This window comes from Chiloscyllium plagiosum, unplaced genomic scaffold, assembly GCF_037043375.1.
Source record: "Chiloscyllium plagiosum isolate Xiang-an unplaced genomic scaffold, Cpla_swu_hap1 HiC_scaffold_25, whole genome shotgun sequence".
In the NCBI taxonomy this organism is placed as follows: domain Eukaryota; kingdom Metazoa; phylum Chordata; class Chondrichthyes; order Orectolobiformes; family Hemiscylliidae; genus Chiloscyllium; species Chiloscyllium plagiosum.
This window is the reverse complement of record NW_028270163.1, coordinates 28,703,712-28,726,705: the sequence shown is the minus strand read 5'-3', so window position 1 is coordinate 28,726,705 and position 22,994 is coordinate 28,703,712. Positions and strand designations below refer to the sequence as shown.

The 22,994-nt window shown below is 39.7% G+C and overlaps 1 protein-coding gene and 1 long non-coding RNA gene across 11 annotated transcripts in view; one reads left to right on the top strand and one right to left on the bottom strand.

The window, feature by feature from the left end:
* Positions 1–22,994, bottom strand: part of tnrc6c1 (trinucleotide repeat containing adaptor 6C1) — a 693,384-nt gene that overhangs the window by 224,318 nt on the left and 446,072 nt on the right. The gene's annotated exons all lie outside the window — the stretch shown is intronic.
* LOC122562106 (uncharacterized) overlaps positions 1–22,994 on the top strand; it is a 57,634-nt gene that overhangs the window by 26,443 nt on the left and 8,197 nt on the right. The gene's annotated exons all lie outside the window — the stretch shown is intronic.

The following is a 22,994-nucleotide window of genomic DNA, read 5'->3' as shown; positions in this document are numbered from 1 at the left end:
CCCAAAAATGTGATACTTAGGTGAATTGGCCATCTAATTGCCCACAATGTTCAGAGTTGTGCAGGCTAGGTGGATTAGCCATGGGAAATCTAGTGTTAGAGGGATTGGGTAAGGGATTGGTCTGGGTGGGATGCTCTTCAGAGAGTCAGTGTGTATCAGTCGGGCCAAATGGTCTGTTTCCACACTGTAGAGACTGTATTCTATGACTCTAACATAAAAGCACATTTGACAATTGAAAATGTGATAGAAATTAAAGTACCTGCAGCTTGACCAAAGTGGTTACAATGACCTTTCAATTGATAACAAACAGAACATGTCTGATGAGATTGTGCAGGATTACAATGAACAGCAAACTTTGCAAATACAGGAAAGTCCTTCAGGAATACTGAAATACAAAATTGATGTTCTACTTTTGTATGATAGTCGAGAAAATTTTTATATGTATCTATTGTCAACATTAAAAGGCAAAATTCAATATTGCTGTACCTGTCATATTGTCTTTTCATCTAAAATGACTTGTAGTAATTATGGACATGGACTCAAGATTCTTGATTGCAAAACTTCTAGTTTTAAAAAAATTTTTGGTTATCATTCACAAACCTTGCGCAAAGTTTTTGAAGTGAATCTACACTGTGCAGTCTTCACAATGATTTATCCTCCAATTAGCCTAATTCTGAGAATACAACACAGAAACCTCAAGATGTCATTATACACCTTGCATGGTGATACTTCTCAGTTCTCCTTCAACAGTGCAACTTCACCATTCAGTTGTCTTTCATTATCAGATCATCTCTTCAACAGAAGATATCCTTAAAGAGATAAGACTAATCACTGTCCCATCAAGCAGAAGTTATACCCTCTTGATAAACAGCCACCTGTCTTCATCCTGATGCAACAGCCCACTGGCAATCAGCTCTGTCAATACTAAGATTTGGGATGACATCCCTAATCCTACAGTTTGCTCTATGCTGTTGAAAGTATAGTTCCAGTTCATCCTTCCAGCTATCGCCCTCCTTCATTTTGAATGACCAGATCAAGGAGAACTGTGAGATCTGACAGCACTTGAACCTATGAACAATGGACCATTGGGAGAAATAGTTGAGTCAGAAATACATGCAGATGAATGGGAATAGTTTTAGTTGAATCTTGCATTTAATAATATTAAGGAAATAATTTTAGTTAATAATGAGATCTTGGAGAAGATTTGTAGCTCAGGTTGTGATTCAAGTTGTCAGTTTGCTCACTGAGCTGTTTTCACACATTTTGTGTCCTGTCCCGCTTGCTATTTATGTGACGTGGTTTATTGTGGTGGGTGATATCATTTCAGGTTCTGTTTCTGAGAGATTGGTAAATGGGGTCCAAATCTATGTGTTTGTTAATGGAGTTCTGGTTTGAATGTCTGGCCTCTAGAAATTCCCGCACATGTCTTGGTCCTAGAATGAATGCATTGTCCGAGTCGGAATGGTGTCTCTCTTTATCTGGATACCAGTGATAGTTGGTCATGTCTTTTGGTGGCTAGTTGGTGCTCATGTATCCTGGTGGCTAGTTCCCTGCTGGTTTGTCCAATGTCATGTTGCAGTTCTTGCAGGGTATTTTGTGTATTATGTTCACAGTCAGCAGAACAAACGTAATACACAAACCAGGATACATGACCACCAGCTAGCCACCAAAAGACATGACAAACTATTACTGGTATCCAGAAAAAGAGGGACACTAGTTCAACTGGGAAATGCATCCATCCTGGAACAGGCCAAACAAAGACATGTGCGGGAATTCCTAGAGGCCTTGCATTCAAACCAGAACTCCATTAACAAACACATAGATTTGGACCCCATTTACCAACCATTTGGAAATGGAACCGGAAATGATATCACCCATCATAAGAAACCATGATACAAGTAGCAAGCAGGACAGAACACCAACGTTTTATGGGAAGCTCTGATGATGTTACCTAACATGGTGATGAAACGTCTGAGAACAAACTCACCAGCTCAGTGAGCAAACCAACAATGTTAGTTAATAATGTTGGATACTGATAAAGTACTTGGTTGGGGTGGGGAGGAGGGGGACAGAATATGTAGAGATAGGTTTTTAAAACCCTATATAAATAAGCATATGCTATGATATAGCTGTAACTCAGTCAGCAAGAGATATAGCTTTGCTAATCGGTTGCAATTTGTACAGCTCAGAACATGTAACTCCATATGAAATCTTACAATCATGTACCTATTATTAATAAATGTTTTTAAAGGAAATGTAGATGTCTGGCCTGAGCTTGTTTGGAGAAGTACAGTCTAAAATAGCTGCTTCCACTATCACCTCCACAGAAGTATTGAGCTCAATATCATCATGATATCTTGAGAATTTGATTTCAAGTTTAAAATCTGGAAAGAAAAACCTCTTAATAGTAAAACCAAGTATAAAGCTTGTTGTAAAGGTGCAACTGGATTACTAATTTTCTTTAGGGAATGATAATGCTGTTCTAATCAGCCTGGTTGGTGTGTGACTCCAGTCCCTTTGCAACATTGTTGACTGTTCCCTGCTCTCTGAGATGAGCTAGTCAGCCACTTAATTGTAGTAACTAGATGTTGCCAATAAATGATAACTTTACTGGTGATGCCTATTATCTGTGAATGAATATACTACTTTAAAAGTTAAAAATCCACATGGGATGACACAAGCTGACATTTTACCAGCAGTGATGAAGTCCTGATGTTGGTGCATAAAGTGGGGAGAATGGGGACACAAGTTGGGTGGGGTGCTGGTGTTGATGTCAGAAATCAGATAGTGATATTGTCAGGGCTGGCACTTGTAGGAGCTAGGCTGTAAGAACACATTTACTGCCTCAGGCATGCTACTTGCCATCTTCAATTGACAGCCAACAGTTATCTTAAATTCAGTTGCCTGCAGGAAACAGCGTAAACCCTGACATCCAACCATTCAAGATTGTGAGATTGTCATGTAAAGTTAATAGATTCATGGGATGTTTGTGAATAAAGAATCCATAATTCAATGAACCTAGCTGTGATCTGAAGATTGAGCAAAATTTGACTTCACAAATAACTTGTTTGGTTAAAATGAGAAAGAATTTTGGTCACAAGCTTAAATATGTAGTTTTTTTTGTATCTGACAGTGCTGTAATACTCTTTGTAACCTTTATTGGTCAGTATAATTTGCCGGGCTAATGAGAGTTGACCAGATATTTGCCAATTGAACAGCGGTCAATTTATGCCAGCACAGAAAACTGATAAGGGCTGCATTAAGCTCTAAGTTGTATAAATGTTGGATAGTTACTGTTTTTTCAAGGTGCTAGTATAATTATTGCACTGTATCACAGCATTTAGTTCTGATACATATTAAAGCATTCTAAAGGGGAGGAACGCTTTAGAATCTTCATCCCTCTGCATTTCTTTCTGAAAAATGGTGATGCTACTCTTGCCATCACCACAAAATAATGTTTCTACAGAGAAGTGGAATATGGAAAAACACTTGATCATTCTTTTCTCTCTTTTTTCTGCTTGTATGTATAATATATGCTAAAGTGATTGTTTATATAAGGAGGTCCTGCTTGTAAAATGGCATCACAATTAGCTAATTAATAATTATTTGGAGACACAACACTGTATTTCATACTTTCAAAAAGATTAAACAGCACAGAGCTTTGAGGGATTGCGAAATACATTAAAATTGAATTTAGCCCAAAGAATTAATATATTGAAGTCACAGAACTTTAAAATCTGTGGAATATTTGATTGATAAAATTATAGATGAAAATGCTTACAAAACACAAAGTAAAACAAAATAATTTGCAAGTGAAACACAGTGTTGAAATGAACCATTCATTCTAAGTAACACTGTCACAACAGTAAATGTCAATACTATTTAGCTGTCACACCATGAAGTTACGGTAACCATTCATAAGGGTATGTAATTACTTGTGTTTTACATATTCACCTGCCATTCTTAGTACTTTCTTTGTAATCACACAAGTTATTTATTATGAAGTGGCCACTAAAAGCTCACATCATAATCACAAATACACAGGTGCAAAAGAAGCTTTCATTCTCAATTTTCATTTCATATACTTAAGTGTGAGCTTTCAATTAATTTAATTGTAGTGTATATGTGGGATAAATCTGCATGAATTTACTCAATGATTCCATTATAATGTTTTTCAAATGAAAAATCTAATACAAAGTAATAGTTATGGTCTCTGGAAACAAAAATTATGCACAAATAAGATTTCTGAATATGTTTTACAGAAAGAATTTCAGCTTAATTTAGTGTAGTACTTTCAATCTGTAAATGGAGTACTACATATTAATATGGTAATGTATTCCCCTTGTCCAGGACCAGTCTGATTATTTGAACTATCAGGTAATAATACCAAGAAAAACTATTTTAGGAACCCAAGTAGTTGAGACATAATTATGTTTTGTCACTTATTCTGGACAATACTATCAATTTATCTGCTTGCTTCTTACATTGATGACAATAGCAAGAAACTTTAAGGAAAATGTGTAAGATTAAATTGTAAGCCCTAAGTTTGCAATTTACCCAACATTCAAATTAGATTTCATTTAGCTTAATCATAAAGTGCATTTTTTGATGGATGCTAAAGAGCTGGGAGAGTGGCAGTGGTCTTCTGAGGAGGAAGATGAGGACTTTGAACAGGAGGGACATCTCAGTAGAGTGCAGTGTCGGACACCAGGGGCCAACTGTTAGTATAGGAGAACTTGTACATTCTACTGGGTAGAATTTTAGCAAAAACTGACCAACTGCCAATTTTAGGGAAGACTTACTTAATACTCTGATCCAATAAATGTGAACTGGGTGCAGTGCTTACTTATTGACTGTAGTTATTGCTCAAGAAGCTAGCAGTCCCTTTTGTTCTTAGAAGCAAATGCAGCATTTTTTGTCACTTTTTGCTGTTGCTGAATAAAAGTATATTTTTTCCATCAACAAAAGCTTTCCGAATGTGATGCTCACAAATAAGATACTGTTACGCTATACTGTGCAGTAGGGAAACAGCAGCACTCCCTTAGGTATCGAAGATGGTATTGTGCTAAGGGTAGTAACCTGTGTATTTTGATTGTCACAGCTGCAGTTACCATTGACCATTGATCAGATAAATAATGATGTAAAATAGCAATGCAATAAAATATGAATGTGCACCTGTGTATGCAAATGAAGTGTCACTCTTGCCACTAATGTGCCCTCAGAAGCTTTCCTTTGTCATTCTCCTCCCACCACAATCACTGTGAAGGAAAGCTCCTGGCTAGGCAGTGCTTGACCTGGTGCGTGGCAGAGCTTTAAAATGTGCCACAGCTGGTAATCACAGGAGGTCAGGAAGTGGAAAGTAAATGCCAGTCTGGCTGAATTGTTGATAGTGTAGATGGAGTATATTGGATGGATTATGTGGTGCATGCATACGGAAGTGAACTGCACAGAATTGCACGAGAGAACGCGCTAGAGCTCACAGAGAGAAACCATTCATGAATTTCACTGAAATTGGCACTTGGTCCGTTTTTGCTAAAATTCCACCCAATGGAACATACAAGTTGTCCTATACTAACAGTTGCTTTGAACAGCGAAGCAGAGACAGATGTGAACTGATAACAAGTAACTGGAAATCTCTTTCCCTACCTATCTGCAAAGTCAGCCCATATTAAAAAGCAACTTTGGACAATAACCATTTGTTGAGAACTTAGGGATAGCTGCAGAGGATATAAGGCAAAAGCTAATGATCTCAGATTTAAAATTTAACACTTCAAAAACGCTATTGACTTTGTTTTAAAAAAATACTGGATTGCCTGTTCTTGTCTGTAATTTTTTTAAAGTGTGTATATCTACGTTTCATGTTGCCTCAATGGGTCCAGTTATAAGGGCTATAGCAAGAAACACAAGATTAGATCGTGTCACCCATTACACACACTGAAAAGGAAAGAGAAATAAGAATGGCATAGGTATTAGAGTTAAAGAGACATAACATTTTGAATAATAAAATATGGTAGTGGAGTCACAACAGGGGCAAACAGTTTAATTTGTATGACTGTAAAAAAGATTCATGTAGAGAAGAGGATGCCAGGTTAAGTTAAATATGGTAGCAGTACATATGTTGAGGATGGGGACTTATTCAAAACTGTAAGGAAGCTGCAAAGAAAATAAATAGTTTGGTTGCAACATTTAAGAGGGATTTGGATGGGTATATGAATAGGAAGGGTTTGGAGGGATATGGGCCGGGTGCTGGCAGGTGGGACTAGATTAGGTTGGGATATCTGGTCGGCGTGGACAGGTTGGACCGAATGGTCTGTTTCCGTGCTGTACATCTCTATGACTCTATATTGTATTTTTGTTTTTCAGGTTAATAGATAATAACATTGGTCATTCTTAATTAAAGGAAACCTTGAAATTTAGCTCCTTCATTTTGCTCTATTTAGTTACATTTAATTGAAATATGATACTCCTTGCGTTTAAAAAAAGGAATTCAAATTATTTTTTGTGACCGACCAAGAGGTGAGTTAAAAGGAACCAACTCTCCATTCCTGCTCCTCATAATAACATATACTTTAAAATGATTTCCATGAATTAATGTTATATCTAATTGGAGTATTCACAAACGAAAATAACATTGTGATTCAGAAATGTTGAATGAGCTAAAATTGTTGACAAAATGATTATATTGTTAACATGTCCTACACCTCAATTCCTCTCTATAAAAACCTCAAGTAGTTTCTGCTGCATCAAAACCACTTTAAGATTATTTGATGATACAGTCAATTGCAAGAATATGCCACAGTCCCTTCAAATCTTTGAGACAAGAACTGTTAGAACATCCTATGAGAGAGGTGCGTCTTAACCTTGTAGATCATATTTTACCATTTGCTAGCTCAGAACCCACTCCTTCCTGGCTCTAGTCTCCGGTCGTTCTTGCTCAGCTACATATGTTGCAGTTGCTCTCACATGCTTCTTTCCTGCCATATTCAACTCTCTATCCAATATCTAGCATCCAGTTCATGTACTGTTCTTCAAAAAGAAAAATAATAAAGCACAAATTGCTTAATCAATGAAGAAACATCTGAAAGAACTTGAATAGCAAGGTGGAATGCATAAAGTAGAGAACAAACACAAAGCAGAAGCAGGCAGTCTTTTCAAAAGAGAGAGAAAAAGTACCAAGATATTTGAAGCTAAGTGAGATATACATTCAGGTTAGAGTTTAAGACAGATGAGATGTTAATTGGGATATTGTGAAGGGTTTAATAGATATTGAGCATAATTGTCCAGGCCAGGAGGTAGAAAGTGAACTTAATTAGGTGAGGTGATGACACACCAAAACACATTCCTACCTTGTCCGAATTAAGTTCTGTAAGTTCCTTAAGTTCTGTAAGGCCCTACCTCAACCTTTCCAACTAGCTGCCAAGTGAGGACCTTACATGACCAATTTATGACCATTTAGGGCTTATTTCTGCCTGGGCTTTAGAAAGCCATGATTCTCTTCTGTCTTAGTTTCTGACCTTCAACTGCAGAAACTCCCTCAAACAACTTTTATCCTGCTTATTGACAATCCCCATCCTAGTAATCCAGGGCATGTGACGTGTTGTCCCAACAGCAGCATTTCCTCCTCATGCCATATTCTGGAACTGTTGTCTTCTGATGGGACTGCAAGTCGTAATTCCGGCAGAAAGCCCACCAGCCAATCAGCTGCCTAATTGCGAAACAATCCATCCAGCTATCTCATTGTAGACTGTCAGTTTCCTTTCCTGGATACTCTCCTATTTTCTGAATTCACCAAAGAGGGGAAGATGTTGGCCATTAAAATAGATATGTTTCTAATTGTCTTATAAGGATCTTTTCAAGGTAAAAGCAAAAACTTTGTAGATTTTGTATGTGCAGTGTTTGAAAATAAAGCAAGGCAAATTATATGTCACAGCTGGCCTAAATTTTTTATGAAAAATAAAAATGCTAACATTAAAGAAGTTTAGTACAGAATATAAATGTCTGGAGTACATTTGCATGTACAGTGGTAGATCAGATATTCCTTTGATCCTACTTTGTTGTATTTCCTCTCCCTGTGCAAAAAAGTATCAACATCAACTTTATGTGAGTGCAACACTTGAGTTCAGTTATTCAAAATTAAGCCTGCAAGTATCATACCTTAAAGTAATAAGGGAACAGTGTAATTTGAAGCAAAATGAGGAATTTTTCAGTTTATTCGGTGTGTAAATTTTGAGAATTTTTACGTTTAGTTCAGGTCGAATATAGTATCTAATATCCTGACCACAGAGCTGTCAAAGGGAATTGGATGTAAACTATAGGCTATGGTTCCTTCATTTATCAATGATATTGAAATATCAGCTTGATTACAAAGCATTATTCTTTCACTTGATACATATTTCAAAAGGTAACATTTGTTAATGATAGAAAGTATACAAAGCACTTCTATTTAGCTAAATTGTCAAAATTCCTATTTTGCAAATCCTGTTAAATAATGTCACATGTGGCAAGATATAACTATCCTGCTAACGTACATCATCCCCATATGTTGCATTTTCAGTTGAATTATCTTCTGTCAAATTAACTTGATTTAATTTGACATGTTGGATAATCACCCCAGTAATAGGGAATCATGGGCATATATGCATTTTGTTATATTGTTGTATCACTCCAACCAGATAATTAGACATGGGAATCATTCAGTGACAGCATTTTAATTTGACTTCTCTGGAATCTATTTACGTAATTTTGTATGCTGTCACATTATGCCAAATAATGTCACATAATTTACAGACTTAGTTGCTTAATTTGTAAATAATAGTCACTGTAAGTACAATAAGATCCATAAATTAACTGACTAAAGATAAATTATCCAACTAATTCAATAATAGCAAGTGCTGATTTCCAAAGCATTTAATGTAAATAAGGGGCATGACGCAAATCTAATTTCAGAGATCGGTAATAATCTATTGCTGTTTTACAACATCAGAGGAAAAAGGATGATAGAATCTACAGTTATCACATTGTACAGTCTTGTGCTGGAAAGTGAGACAATCTAGATAGCTGTGGGTTCCAAGGGCGATCTAAGTTGTTTAAATGCCTAGCATGAGAGTACTGCTCATGATCAGGAATGAGCATACAGTTTTTCTCGTAGTGGTGCAATTAGAGTAATTGAGATATACAGCACAGAAACAGACACTTCGGTCCAACTTGTCCATGCAGCCCAGATATTCTAAGCAAATTTAGTCCCATTTGCCAACATTTGGCCCATATCCCTATAAACTCATATTATTTATATACCCATCCAGATGCCTTTTAAATGTTGCAATTGTATCAGCCTCCATCACTTCCTCAGGCAGCTCATTGCATACACGCATCACCCTCTGCATGAAAACATTGCCCCTTAGGTCTCTTTTATATCTTTCTCCTCTCACTCTGAACCATGCCCTCTAGTTCTGGACTCCCCCATTCCAGGAAAAAGACCTTGTCTCTTTACCCTATCCATGCCCTTTACGATTTTACAAACCTCTATAAAGTCATCCCTCAGCCTCCAACACTCCAGGGAAAACAACCCAAGCCTATTCAGCTTCTCCCTGTAGCTGAAATTCTCCAAACCTGGCCACAACCTTGTCAATCTTTTCTGAACCCTTTCAAGGTTCACAACATCCTTCCAATACGAAGGAAACCAAAATTGCACACAATATTCCAAAAGCGGCTGTACCAATGCCCTGTACAGCACAACATGACATCCCAATTCTGATACTCAATGCTCTGACCAATAATGGAAAACATACCAAATGCCTTCTTCACTTTCCTATCTATCTGTGACTCTACTTTTAAGGAGATATGAACCTGCACTCCAAGGTCTCTTTGTTCAGCAACACTTTGTAGGATTTTACCATTAAATGTAAAAGTCCTGCTCTGATTTGCTTTTCCAAAATGCAGCATCTCACATTTATCTAAATTAAACTTATCTGCCAATTCTCAGCCCATTGGCTCATCTGATCAAGATCCCGTTGTAAACTGAGGTAACCTTCTTCGCTGTCCAATACATCTCTAATTTTAGTGTCATCTGTAATTTTATTAACTATACCTCATATGGTCACATCCAAATCATTTATATGAATGATGAAAAGCAGTAGACTCAGCACCGATCCTGGTGGCACTCCACTGGTCACAGGCCTCCAGTCTGAAAAGCAATCCTCCACCACCACCCTCTGTCTTCTATATTCGAACCAGTTCTGTATCCAAATGGCTAGTTCTCCCTGTATTCCATGAGATTTTACCAGAGTCTTATGAGGAACTTGTCGAACACCTTACTGAAGTCCGTCTAGATCACATCTACTGCTCTGTCCTTATTAATCCTCTTTGTTACTTCTTCAAAAAACTCATTCAAGTTCATTAGACATCACCTCCTACGCTCAAAGCCATGCTGACAATCCCTAATCAGCCCTTGCCTTTCCAAATACATATAAATGCTGTCCCTCAGGATTCCTTCCAACAACTTGCCCACCACTGATGTCAGGCTCACCGGTTTATAGTTCCCTGGCTTTTCCTTACTACCTTTCTTAAATAGTGGCACCACATTTGCCAACCTCCAGTTTTCCGGCACCTCACCTGTGACTATCGATGATACAAATATCTCAGCAAGGGGTCTAGCAATCACTTCACTTGCTTCCCACAGAGTTCTAGAGTACACCTGATCAGGTCCTGGGGATTTATCCACTTTTATGCATTTCAAGACATCCAGCACCGCCTCATTTGTAATGTAGACATTGTTCAAGATGTCACCATCTATTTCCCCACATTCTATACCTCCCATGTCATTCTCCATAGTAAACGCTGATGCAAAATACTCATTTAGTATCTCCTCATCTCCTGCGGCTCCACACATATGCTGCTTTGCTGATCTTTGAGGGGACCTATTGCCTCCCTAGTTACCCTTTTGCCCTTTGAGTTCTCCTTAACCCTACTTGCTAAAGCTATTTTTATGTCTTTTTTTGCCCTCCTCATTTCTCTCTTAAATATACTCCTACTGCCTTTATACTATTCTAATTATTCTCTCAATCTCTCCTGTCTATACTTGTCATTCGCTTCCTTCTTTTTCTCAACCAATACCTCAATTTCTCTAGTCATCCAGCATTCCCTACTCCTACCAGCCTTTCCTTTTACCCTACCAGGAATATACTGTATCTGGACTCTCGTTTTCTCATTTTTGAAGGCTTCCCATTTTCCATTGCAGTTATTTTTCCATTTTCTGAAATTGCCTTTCTCACCATCAAGAATACCTGTCTCCATCTCTGATTTACCACCTGCCACGGTAATCAACTTAATTCATGTTTTTGTTACTTATATATTTGACTGCCCCCACATTCTTCCCATGTCCCCAACTACATAAAGTTGAATTAATCCAAACATTTGCTGTCTGTATCTTACCTTGCACCAAGTCTTGTTCACCCATCACACTTGTACACAGATACCTAAATAGGTTCTGGCACTAGCAATATCTTAATGTTAAAATTGTCATCCTGGATTTCAAATCCATCCAGGCCCTCCCAACCTTCTAGCTTTGTAACCTCTTCCAAACCCAGAATGCCCAAGATAGCTATCTTTAAATCCTGTCATTTTCCACATCCCTAATTTTAATTGCCCTGCTATTCCTCTTCATTTCGCAAGGTTTGTTAAGGGTTGTAGCTCAGGTTGAGGTTTAGGGTGTAGGTTTGCTCACTGAACTGTAGGTTTGATATCCAGACGTTTCATTACCTGGCTAGGTAACATCATAAGTGGCGACCTCCAAGTCAAGCTTGACTTGGAGGTCACCACTTATGATGTTACCTAGCCAGGTAATAAAACGTCTGGATATCAAACCTACAGCTCAGCGAGCAAACCTACACCCTAAATCCTCTTCATTTTTCTACTCTTCCCTTTTCAGTTAATCCTTAATCTTATCTCTTTGATGTAAGCATTGGTGATCCATCCCATTATCTCTTTTTGCGAATCTGTGACAAATATTATTTGGTAATACTCATATGAAATGCCTTGTTTATCCACATTAAAAATAAGTTATTGGTGTTTCTTCAACTGTTTTCACAACATGGTAATCAGATAGCACTCATGGAATGAAGAACTCGTCCTAAATATCCACATCAAAGTCTAAGTTCAAAGACACTGAGAAGTTTCTTGAATTTCATACAAAGATTAGTTTTCAGGCAGTTTAAAGTCTTATTTTGGTCAAGAATTATTTCATTCATACGTTTATTTCTCCTGGATGGATTTGCAAATAAACATCACGGCTGTTTATAAAAAAAAAGTACATATTAAAGGCACGTTATTGTTGTATCAAAACATCCCAATATATTTTATATCCAACAGATTACTTACAAGATTACTTTTTATTAACTAGTTGAATTTTGCACACAGCAAGATTAAAAAAAAGCCATGAATAAGCTATTTTTGGTTGTGTTTACTGAGGGATGAATATTTAAGGAAATAACAAGAGCTTTCTTCTCTGCCTTGTATAATAGCTTGTGATCCTTTGTATCCATCTGTATCTGTGAGCAAAAGTTTCAGTTTAATGTCAGTAAAATAGACTGGAAGCAGAGCCTAGCAGGGAAGACAGTAGAGCAAAAATGGCAGGAGTTTGTGGGTAAAATTGAGGACACTGTACAGAGGTTCATCCCCAAGAAGAGAAAGATTATCCGGGGAGGGATTAGACAGCCATGGCTGACAAAGGAAGTCAGGAAAACTATCAAAGAAAAAGAGACAGCCTATAAAGTGGCCAAGAGCACTGGGAAATCAGAAGATTGGGAAGGCTACAAAAACAAACAGAGGATAACAAAGAGAGAAATAAGGAAGGAGAAGATCAAATATAAAGGTAGGCTAGCCAGTAATATTAGAAATGATAGTAAAAGTTTCTTTCAATACATAAGAAACAAATGACAGGCAAGCGTAGACATTGGGCCACTTCAAACTGATGCTGGAAGTCTAGTGATGGGAGATAAGGAAATAGCAGGAGAACTTAATAAGTACTTTGCGTCAGTCTTCACAGTGGAAGACATGAGTAATATCCCAATAATTAAAGGGAGTCAGGGGGCTGAGTTGAGGATGGTTGCCATTACAAAAGAGAAAGTGCTAGAAAAGCTAAAAGGTCTTAAAATTGATAAATCTCCTGGCCCTGATGGGTTACATCCTAGAGTTCTGAGGGAAGTGGCTGAGGAAATAGCGGAGGCGTTGGTTGATATCTTTCAGAAGTCACTGGAGTCAGGGAAAGTCCCGGATGATTGGAAGATCGCTGTTGTAACCCACTTGTTCAAGAAAGGATCAAGGCAAAAGACGGAAAATTATAGGCCAATTAGCCTAACCTCGGTTGTTGGTAAAATTGTAGAATCCATCATTAAGGATGAGGTTTCTAAATTCTTGGAAGAGCAGGGTTGGATTAGAACAAGTCAACATGGATTTAGTAAGAGGAGGTCATGCCTGACAAACTTGTTGGAGTTCTTTGAAGAGGTGACAAGTAGATTAGACTGGGAAACCCAGTGGATGTGGTCTACCTAGACTTCCAAAAGGCCTTTGATAAGGTGCCACACGGGAGGCTGCTGAGCAAGGTGAGGGCCCATGGCGTTCGAGGTGAGCTACTGGTATGGATTGAGGATTGGCTGTCTGACACAAGGCAGAGAGTTGGGATAAAAGGTTCTTTTTCGGAATGGCAGCCGGTGACAAGCGGTGTCCCGCAGGGTTCAGTGTTGGGGCCGCAGCTGTTCACATTATATATTAATGATCTGGATGAAGGGACTGGGGGCATTCTAGCGAAATTTGCCGATGATACAAAGTTAGGTGGATAGGCAGGTAGTACTGAGGAAGTGGGGAGGCTGCAGAAGGACCTAGACAGTTTGGAGGAGTGGTCCAGGAAATGGCTGATGGAATTCAATGTGAGCAAATGCGAGGTCTTACACTTTGGAAAAAAGAATAGAAGCATGGACTACTTTCTAAACGGTGAGAAAATTTGTAAAGCCAAAGTACAGAGGGACCTGGGAGTGCAAGTTGAGGATTCTCTAAAGGTAAACATGCAGGTTGAGTCCGTGATTAAGAAAGCGAATGCAATGTTGTCAATTATCTCAAGAGGGTTGGAATATAAAAGCACCGTTGTGCTACTGAGACTTTATAAAGCTCTGGTTAGGCCCCATTTGAAGTACTGTGTCCAGTTTTGGTCCCCACACCTCAGGAAGGACATACTGGCACTGGAGCGTGTCCAGCGGAGATTCACACGGATGATCCCTGGAATGGTAGGTCTAACATATGAGGAACGGCTGAGGATCCTGGGATTGTATTCATTGGGGTTTAGAAGATTAAGGGGAGATCTAATAGAAACTTACAAAATAATACATGGCTTGGAGAGGGTGGACGCTAGGAAATTGTTTCCGTTAGGCGAGGAGACTAGGACCCGTGGACACAGCCTTAGAATTAGAGGGGGTAAATTCAGAACAGAAATGCAGAGACATTTCTTCAGCCAGAGAGTGGTGGGCCTGTGGAATTCATTGCCACAGAGTGCATTGGAGGCTGGGACGCTAAATGTCTTCAAGGCAGAAATTGATAAATTCTTGATGTCACAAGGAATTAAGGGCTACGGGGAGAATGCGGGTAAGTGGAGTTGAAATGCCCATCAACCATGATTGAATGGCGGAGTGGACCCGATGGGCCGAATGGCCTTACTTCCGCTCCTATGTCTTATGGTCTTATAAAAACTGCAGTATTTTTTAGGGCTTGCAATATACTCCTGGTGCAAATTACAGAGTGCAGGATAATTAAAATCTGAAAGATATAGTAAATTCCAGATGTGTGTTTTGATTAGGATCAGAGGCTGATTTCCAGTGGGGCCTAAAGAAGGATGCACCCTCTGTTCAGCACATACTAGCATCATGAGGAGGTGATGCTAGTGGCGTGAATTTCATAGTGGACTTCCAATGCCTTCAAAGTTTGAGCAGTGATCTGAATTTTGGGAAAGAATCTGTACCATGTTCATTGTTGGTTTAACAATGAGTCTTCAAATCAAGACCTGGAAGATTTCTGAGGTTGCCTGTTCCAATTCTTTTACTCAGCACATTTATCCAAAACCACTTAGCCACCATTCCTCACTTCTATACTCTCAGATATATTTGTGCATTTTACCTATAAAAGGGGTTAGGAGTGGAGAAGTATGTAGTAGTTCAAAGATCTTCAAAGTACACAAAACTTCAGTGTTAAACCAATCTGACAGGGGTTCCAAGATGGCAGCAATCTGAATGGACTGCTTTGCTGGGCTCTGCATCACAGCACAAGCAAAGCAGTGCTTTAACCCACCCAACTCAAACCATTTCGCTAAATTTCAACACTGAAATAGTTATAGAATCTCGATTGATCCCCTTTTATTCTGTGGAATTGACAAACAACGGAAAAGGATCGACAATGTCCCAACATGTGGGGCACCTACTGGAGGCACCTAGTTTGTCTGCAGGTGCGACTATGGCACCACACACACGCACGCCCCAACATACACCAGTTCGGTGGACCCAGTTTCTCACCAGGCCCTTGTCGAGGAGCTCAGGAAGTTGTGCAAAAAGCTCGAAGAAAAGTTTAACAGTAAGTTGGCCCTGCTCTCTGCATAATTTAAAAACATAATCGGCAGCTTGAAAACCTCGAGTGCCGAACCTGACGTCGAGCGTCAAACCACAATGGCAGAGACCGTGATTGTTGCACCCAAAGATCGGATCCAAGCCCTTGAAAAGCAGTTCCATAATTTAATTGATCAAGTTGATGATCTCGAGAGTAGGGGCAGGAGGAAAAATGTCCGTTTCTTTGGTCTGCTGGAGGGGATGGAAGGCGGTCAGCCAGTGAAATATTTTGAGAACTGGCTGCTGCAATTCCTCAACTTAGACGTCGAACAGGGCGGGTGAAAATTGAAAGAGCTCACCAGGTTATGGCATGCAGATCAGGTTCAGACCAGTGCTCGCACCTTATCCTCGTGCGGTTTCACCGCTTCAGGGAAAAACAAAGAATCATGGAAGCCTCCAGAACCCTGGGGAAAGATCCAAAGACCTTAGTTCACAAGGGCTCCAGGTTCATGTTTTGTCAGGAGTTCTTGGCGGCAGTGATCCAGAAAAGAAACTCTTTTGATGATAGCAAGAAAAGATTAAGGGATCTCGGGATCCAGTACACTTTAAAGTACCCAGCAGTGCTTAGGTTTGCTTTCAATGGATCTGCTTACTCATTCGACTCTCCAGGGAAAGCAAAAACTTTATGGACACTTTAAATTAGACTGGACGATTTAATAGATACAGGAAATATTTTTTTTTTCTTTTCAAAGGAAGTCTTGTTGGATTTTCTTCTGCTACTAACCAGCATTAATTTAGACTTGGGGATGGACAGAGTACTCACTTTTAACTCCTTCCTCAACGCTACTATTTTTTCTCTTTTTGCTTTTATCTATGGTGCAGCTGTAGGTAGAAGGAGGTCAGCAGGTGTTTGCAATGGCTAGATGCCTAACTACGGGCAGTTCAAGCCCGGTTTTTGTATTCAATTGCCCTGGTTGCCATATTGGCAATGGGGCAGAAGACAAGGTTTTGGGATGTGTAGTGCCCCCTTTGGGTGGAGGGTAAGTGCCCCTACTCAGTACCATTAGCACTTTGTATTTTCTTTTGTTTTTTGGTTCTTGTTGTACATAGTTTTTGAAAGTTTTGAAGATTTGTTAGTTGTAGCTGATTTAGTCTGTATAGTTTTTATGTTTTGTGCATTTGCTTTCATCAAGGCTCAGCAATTTTGTGATTTGAATTCTTCCTTTCTGGAGTCGAAATGTTGCTACAGATTATTATGGCTAATGACATGCATGAATGGTGTACCTGGAACACCGGGGAGAGCCACTCGCCAGTCAAGAGGAAAAAGATAGTTTCCAGTCTTCAAGGAAGAGGGTAGATAGTGCCCTAGTGCAGGATATGCACCTAAATGTTTGGGAATTTTTGAAATTACAACAGAGTAGGTTCGAATGGGTTTACTTCTCATCTTTTAATACTAGGAGTAGAGGAGTGGCCATACTTGTTAGGAAGAATCTCCCATTTAAGTTACTGGATTGTATGAAAGATATATATGGAAGGTTCATAATCCTCAAAGCCACGATATATGGAGAAGAGTACAGTATTTTAAATGTCCCCCTACTCATCCCCTTAAATTTCTGGTAGATGCATTTTCCAAATTGATTAACCTTTTGTTGCAGCACATTATTATGGGGGGGGGGGATCTTAACTGTCTTATGGATCCAATGGTAGACAGAATGCCCAAAGGCCACCAATACCTTCTTTACAATCTCAACAATTAGTTGATTTATGTGCAGATCTAAAACTAGCTGGATGTCTCTATCCCATAAGCAGGGAGTTAACATTCTTTGCTGAAAATGTGTTGCTGGAAAAGCGCAGCAGGTCAGGCAGCATCCAAGGAACAGGAGAATCGACATTTCGGGCATAAGCCCTTCTTCAGGAATGCCCGAAACGTCGATTCTCCTGTTCCTTGGATGCTGCCTGACCTGCTGCGCTTTTCCAGCAACACATTTTCAGCTCTGATCTCCAGCATCTGCAGCCCTCACTTTCTCCTCGAAGAGTTAACATTCTTCTCCAACCCACACAGGTGTCATACTAAGATTGATCTCTTTCTAACCCCTGCAGCTCTCCTGGGTTCGGTGGCGTCCTGTACAATATGGAATCTTACCCTCTCTAATCATGCATCAGTATACTTATTAGTTAAGATTAAGGGCAATATAACAATATATCTTGGATACTGACGAATGGATTCCTTCATTCTTAAGGATAGTAAGTTCATTGAGTATTTCTCCAATGAATTCAGAGCTTTTCTAGCCATTAATTCAGACTAGGCCAGTAACCCATCCATCCTCTGGGAAACTGCTAAAGCTTATGCCGGGGGATAATTATTTCCTACTCGACCAGTAAGAAGCGGCAGAAGGGAAAGCAGCAATGCTTGCTTGAAACACGGTTGAAAGCAGTCAAGGAGGCGTACTTTAATAGATCCTCAGTGGTTAAGCTACAGAGGGTCACAGCACTTTGATCTACACTGAAATCCGTGCTCACACGGACAGCCAAAAAAGAACTCACTTTTTTGAAACAAAGGTTGTTTGAGCATGATGATAAACCAGGCAAGTACTTAGCATAGCTTGTCAGGAAAAGGAATGTCCTTCAATCAGGGAAGGGACTGCAACCCATACTGTGATTCTATAAAGATTTATGCAGCATTTTGGAGATTTTACTCCAAATTATATCAGTCTGAATGCTGGGAGGATGAGCGGGTTAAGATGGAGTCTTTTTTTCAAGAACCTGGATCTTCCAGATGTAACCCCCGAGCAAGAGTCTTTCCTTAAAGCCCATTATCAGTGCGGGAGGTGCAGGAGGCTGGGAAGCAGCTTCAGAGCAGAAAGGTGCCCGGTCCTGATGGACTTACTAGTGAATTAGTATACCGGGTTTCCAACCAGGTATAATGGATTCTGGGTTTAAACTCTGGGCAACAAGGTGTGTGTCTTGCCTGGGTGATTTCGTTGAGGGGGAAACAATGATGTCCTTTGACTTGGAAGTACAAGTACCTAGCAGAGACCTCTTTTGTTTTCTTCAAATCAGGGATTTCATTCAAAAAAGAATGAAACTTCTAACTGACCCTTATAGATCTGACACAGAGCAGAGGGTGCATAGCGCTAAGAACACACTTTCTGTCAGCATTCGTTATCACCTGTTGGGGGTGTGGCCCTTCAGGCGAGGTTGTGCAGTTTTGTAAGGTCTGGGAGAGAGAGCTAGGAGTCAAGATCTTCTCTGAGACGTGGGAGGAATATTTGGGAAAATGCAAGAAAGATTACGATTTGTAACAGGACCCATGTCGTACAGCTGAAGATTCCCCACAGGGCCCATCTGGCCACAGATCGCCTCACAAAATTCAAAATGGAAGTATCCTCAACATGTCCCAAACGCAGTAAAATGAGCACAGGACCTCTCACTCATGGCCTTTGGTCCTGCCGCAGGCTCTGGACATACTGGAGCGCTGTGGTAAGTGCAATACAGAGGATCTTGGGGACAGAATTGGAGATGGACCATTCCTCTCTTCTGGGCCTGCCCAGTGTACTTCCTTTAGATGCACATAGGAAAATACTTTTTGCCCAAGGAGAAACATTTTGCTCTGTTGAGTATCTGAAAACCCCTCAGGTCTGTTGGGTTGGCGTAAGTTAGTCATGTAGCATATCCCTCTGGATTTTCTTACAAGTATGGTACACCAAAAAACTGAGAATTTTTATAAGACGTGGCAGCCCTTTTTGGATTAACTGGACTCAGATTTATCTGCCAGGCTAATAAGGGCTTTTATATAGCCATGATGGTCGTGTCTAGTGAATCTAATACCCTGAGAGGAAGAATTACGAACATGTGAATATGTGCAAGTTAGTGCTCTCGATAGTCGAGAGTTTTTGTTTTGTCACGGTGGGTCATATTATTTATTTATTTATTTATCTAGTTGTTTCTTTTTACATGTATGTAATTGAGTGTAGTCCTGTTCTTTTTGCATTGTTGTGATTTGTATTGTTTTGGTTTAATGTAATACTAAAAAAATCTTTCAATAAAAATAGAAAAAAATCAATCTGACACTACAGTACGTTTCATCTTCTAGATAGATAACTAACAGTTCATGATGTGTATTCCATATAACCTGCAGTGCAAAATATTGAGTTAAATGGAACATCTGCTAATTTTATAATATCTTAATCCAATGTATGCAAATGAAAGGTGATAACTTTCAGACCATATGAGAAATAGACCTACTTAGGGAACTTATATTGTCTTGTGAACACATATAAAGAATCATTTGGACAAGATGCAGTTAGTGAGCAGTAAAGGAGGATGATTGTTACCTGCAGATCAAATCGACTGCGCGCAGTCTAAATTAAAGAACAGCAATTATGAATGTGTACAATGGAGTTTAGATGAAGCATAAGCAGAGAGTTAAAAATGGCATCCAGGGAAAGAGTGTCATTAACCTGTAATATACGGACTGAGAATGAAGAAGGATAACAATGCAGATTTAAAGGAAAGAAAGTAAGTATACAAAGAAAGAGATGGAAGCAAGTGCATGACAGCACAATTCAACGCTGATTATGAAATTAAGAACCTAAAAATGGACAAGCACAGGATAACATCGGGCATTGAGGGGAACTGTTCATGCTTACTACCTGCAGTTTGTAAATCAGAAGAATGTGAGAAGAGGGAATTTAATAGTTCTTGCTCTTTCCCTGGAAACAGCCTCAGCAATGGGGAGTCACAATTATAGCCAACATTGTTTCATTCATGAGGTCAGAACATATAGACCAACATGTCATTCCTCCCCACCATCTGCCCCCCCCCCCCCACCCCATTCCAGTTAGCTTTTCCCGTTGTGTCACCCTATCCTGTAAAGTGTGCCAGTGAGTGGAGTGGAATGTGCTCCCGTGATATGTAGTTGAATAACAGTTGAAGAATAAAAATGCTTTGAGACAAATCTGAATCTTGTAGCAGTATTAAGTGTATGGTCGAGCTCTTAGTTTCCAGGTATGAGTCCTGATTGATAGATATTGTTAGTAAGGGAATGATGGACATTTGGTGACTTGAACAGTATCCAAGACCATTTGTACAGCTGGCAGGATATATCATTTGAACTTGCATCCACTGACCTTAACCACTCATCTGAGGTCATGAACTTTATTTTTAGATTCCCTACAGTGTGGAAACAGGCCCTTCGGCCCAACCAGTCCACACTGACCCTCCGAAGAGTAACCCACCCAGACCTATTTCCCTCTGACTAATGCACCTAACACTATGGCCAATTTAGCATGGCCAGTTCACCTGACCTGCACATCTTTGGATTGTGGAAGGAAACCGGAGCACCCGGAGGAAACTCACACAGATGTGGGGAGAATGTGCAAACTCCACACAGACAGTTGCCCAAGGCTAGAATCAAACCTGGGACCCTGGTGCTGTGAGGCAGCAATGCTAACCACTAAGCCACTGTGCTGCCACAAGTTCTGCAGCACAAGTTCTCTCGACTCAACTGTTGGCATTGACATCCACAGCAAACTGCTCCTAATACTTTCTGAGCTTCTAACACAGAGTGCACTACATGAAAAGGTCTTGGCTAGTTTTAAGCAGTGCCGGCTCATTTTATTTTTTTTATTTTTTTTAATTTTTTTACATTTTGTAAAAACATTATCTCAAGATGTTGGTGCTGCTGGCTGCGCCAGCTCTGTTGTCCATTCTCAGTCCATCCTTGAGAAGATGTTGATGAACTGCTTTCTTGAACCATTGCTGTCCACGTGCTGTCTGTAGATGTTATGGACCAGGCCAGACCCCCTCAAAATATTTCAAAGAAGTAGCCCAGACCCTATCTTTGCTAGTTGTTTTAAGCGACTGTACAGTGGGTATTCTAGGAGTGATGCAACTGGCCCAACCAGTTAGCTTTAAACAAAACAGAATTTATTTGCAAGATTACCGAATGAAACACAAACAAAAGAGAACAGAATATAGAATAACAACCTCTTTGAATATCCGATCGACTCTATTGCAACTTAATGATGCTGTTCCAAATTCATGCAACAATCCCCATAAACACCCCTTGGCAAAAAAGGTAAAATCAAACACAGAGTCTTACAGGACAGAGAGATGACAGAGAGATTCAGCACGGAGCATCTTCTTCCATGTAGCTGTTTCTTAGACCAGCAGCATCAAAAAACTGACTGCTTGCTCTGAACAGCCAGACTACTTAAACCCAAACCAAACCAAACCAGAGAAAAGCTGAGCTGGGAGAGCTGGCCACTCCTCTTCCATTGTACAAGTGTTTTTTTTTAATTTAAAAGCTTCAAGTAGATCAACCCAAACATTTTGGCTACTCTGCTTTGTATAACACTTTTGAAAAAAATCAAGGACAACACAACCTTGTTAAAGGAGCAGCATCATCACATAGACCCACAATGCCATTAGGGAGGGAGTTCCAGGATTTTGACCCAATGCCTGCTCTATGCTGAATGGTTGCTTTCCGCACTGTAGGGATTCTATGATTCTGTACCAGAAGAGTCACATGGTCTGGGGATACATGACACATCTCCCATGTTCCACCACTTCCTTGAGAAACTCCATCCAGTACAGCGTTAAACATCTCCCAAGTGATTATCATTATTCAATGTTTCACTAGCCATGTCTATTTTTTGAGAGAAAGTGAGGACTGCAGATGCTGGAGAGTCAGAGTTGAAAAGTGTGGTGCTGGAAAAGCACAGCAGGTCAGGCAGCATCTGAGGAGCAGGAGAGTCGACGTTTCAGAATTCCTGATGAAGGGCTTATGCTCTCCTGCTCTTCGGATGCTGCCTGACCTTTAGTGCTTTTCCGGCACCACACTTTTCGAGATCCACTTATTGGCCAACTTCTAACACAGAGTGCACTACATGAAAAGGTCTTGGCTAGTTTTAAGCAGTGCCGGCTCATTTTATTTTTTTTATTTTTTTTATTTTTTTCTTTTTCTTTTTTTTTCTTTTTTGTCTTTTTTTTTCCCACACTACCACCTAAGTGCGGTGCCGGCTCATTTTATTTGGTGCTAGCTACTCATGTTATTGGTTGGATGCCTAAGTGGGGGATTACTTTAAAAAAGAAGGCAACACAAAGTTACCAAACTTTGAATAAATGGCTGCAAGTCCCTGTGTCCACTTTTCAGGGCATTACATTTTGCCCTATAGTCTTGAACTCTCAATGTTTGCAAAGAAATTGAGAATAAATGAATAAATGATTTCTTACTCAATTGGTACTTGTGTAAACTAGTGTAAACTAACAAGGAAAATATAATCCTGCATGTGATTAATATATTTTCAAGCTCATAGTTGTTAACATCTGAGGCAATGACCCACAGTTAAGCTTTAGGAGCCCCATGCAGATATGGGATATTTCAATTTTCCAGTATATGTACTTCCAGCA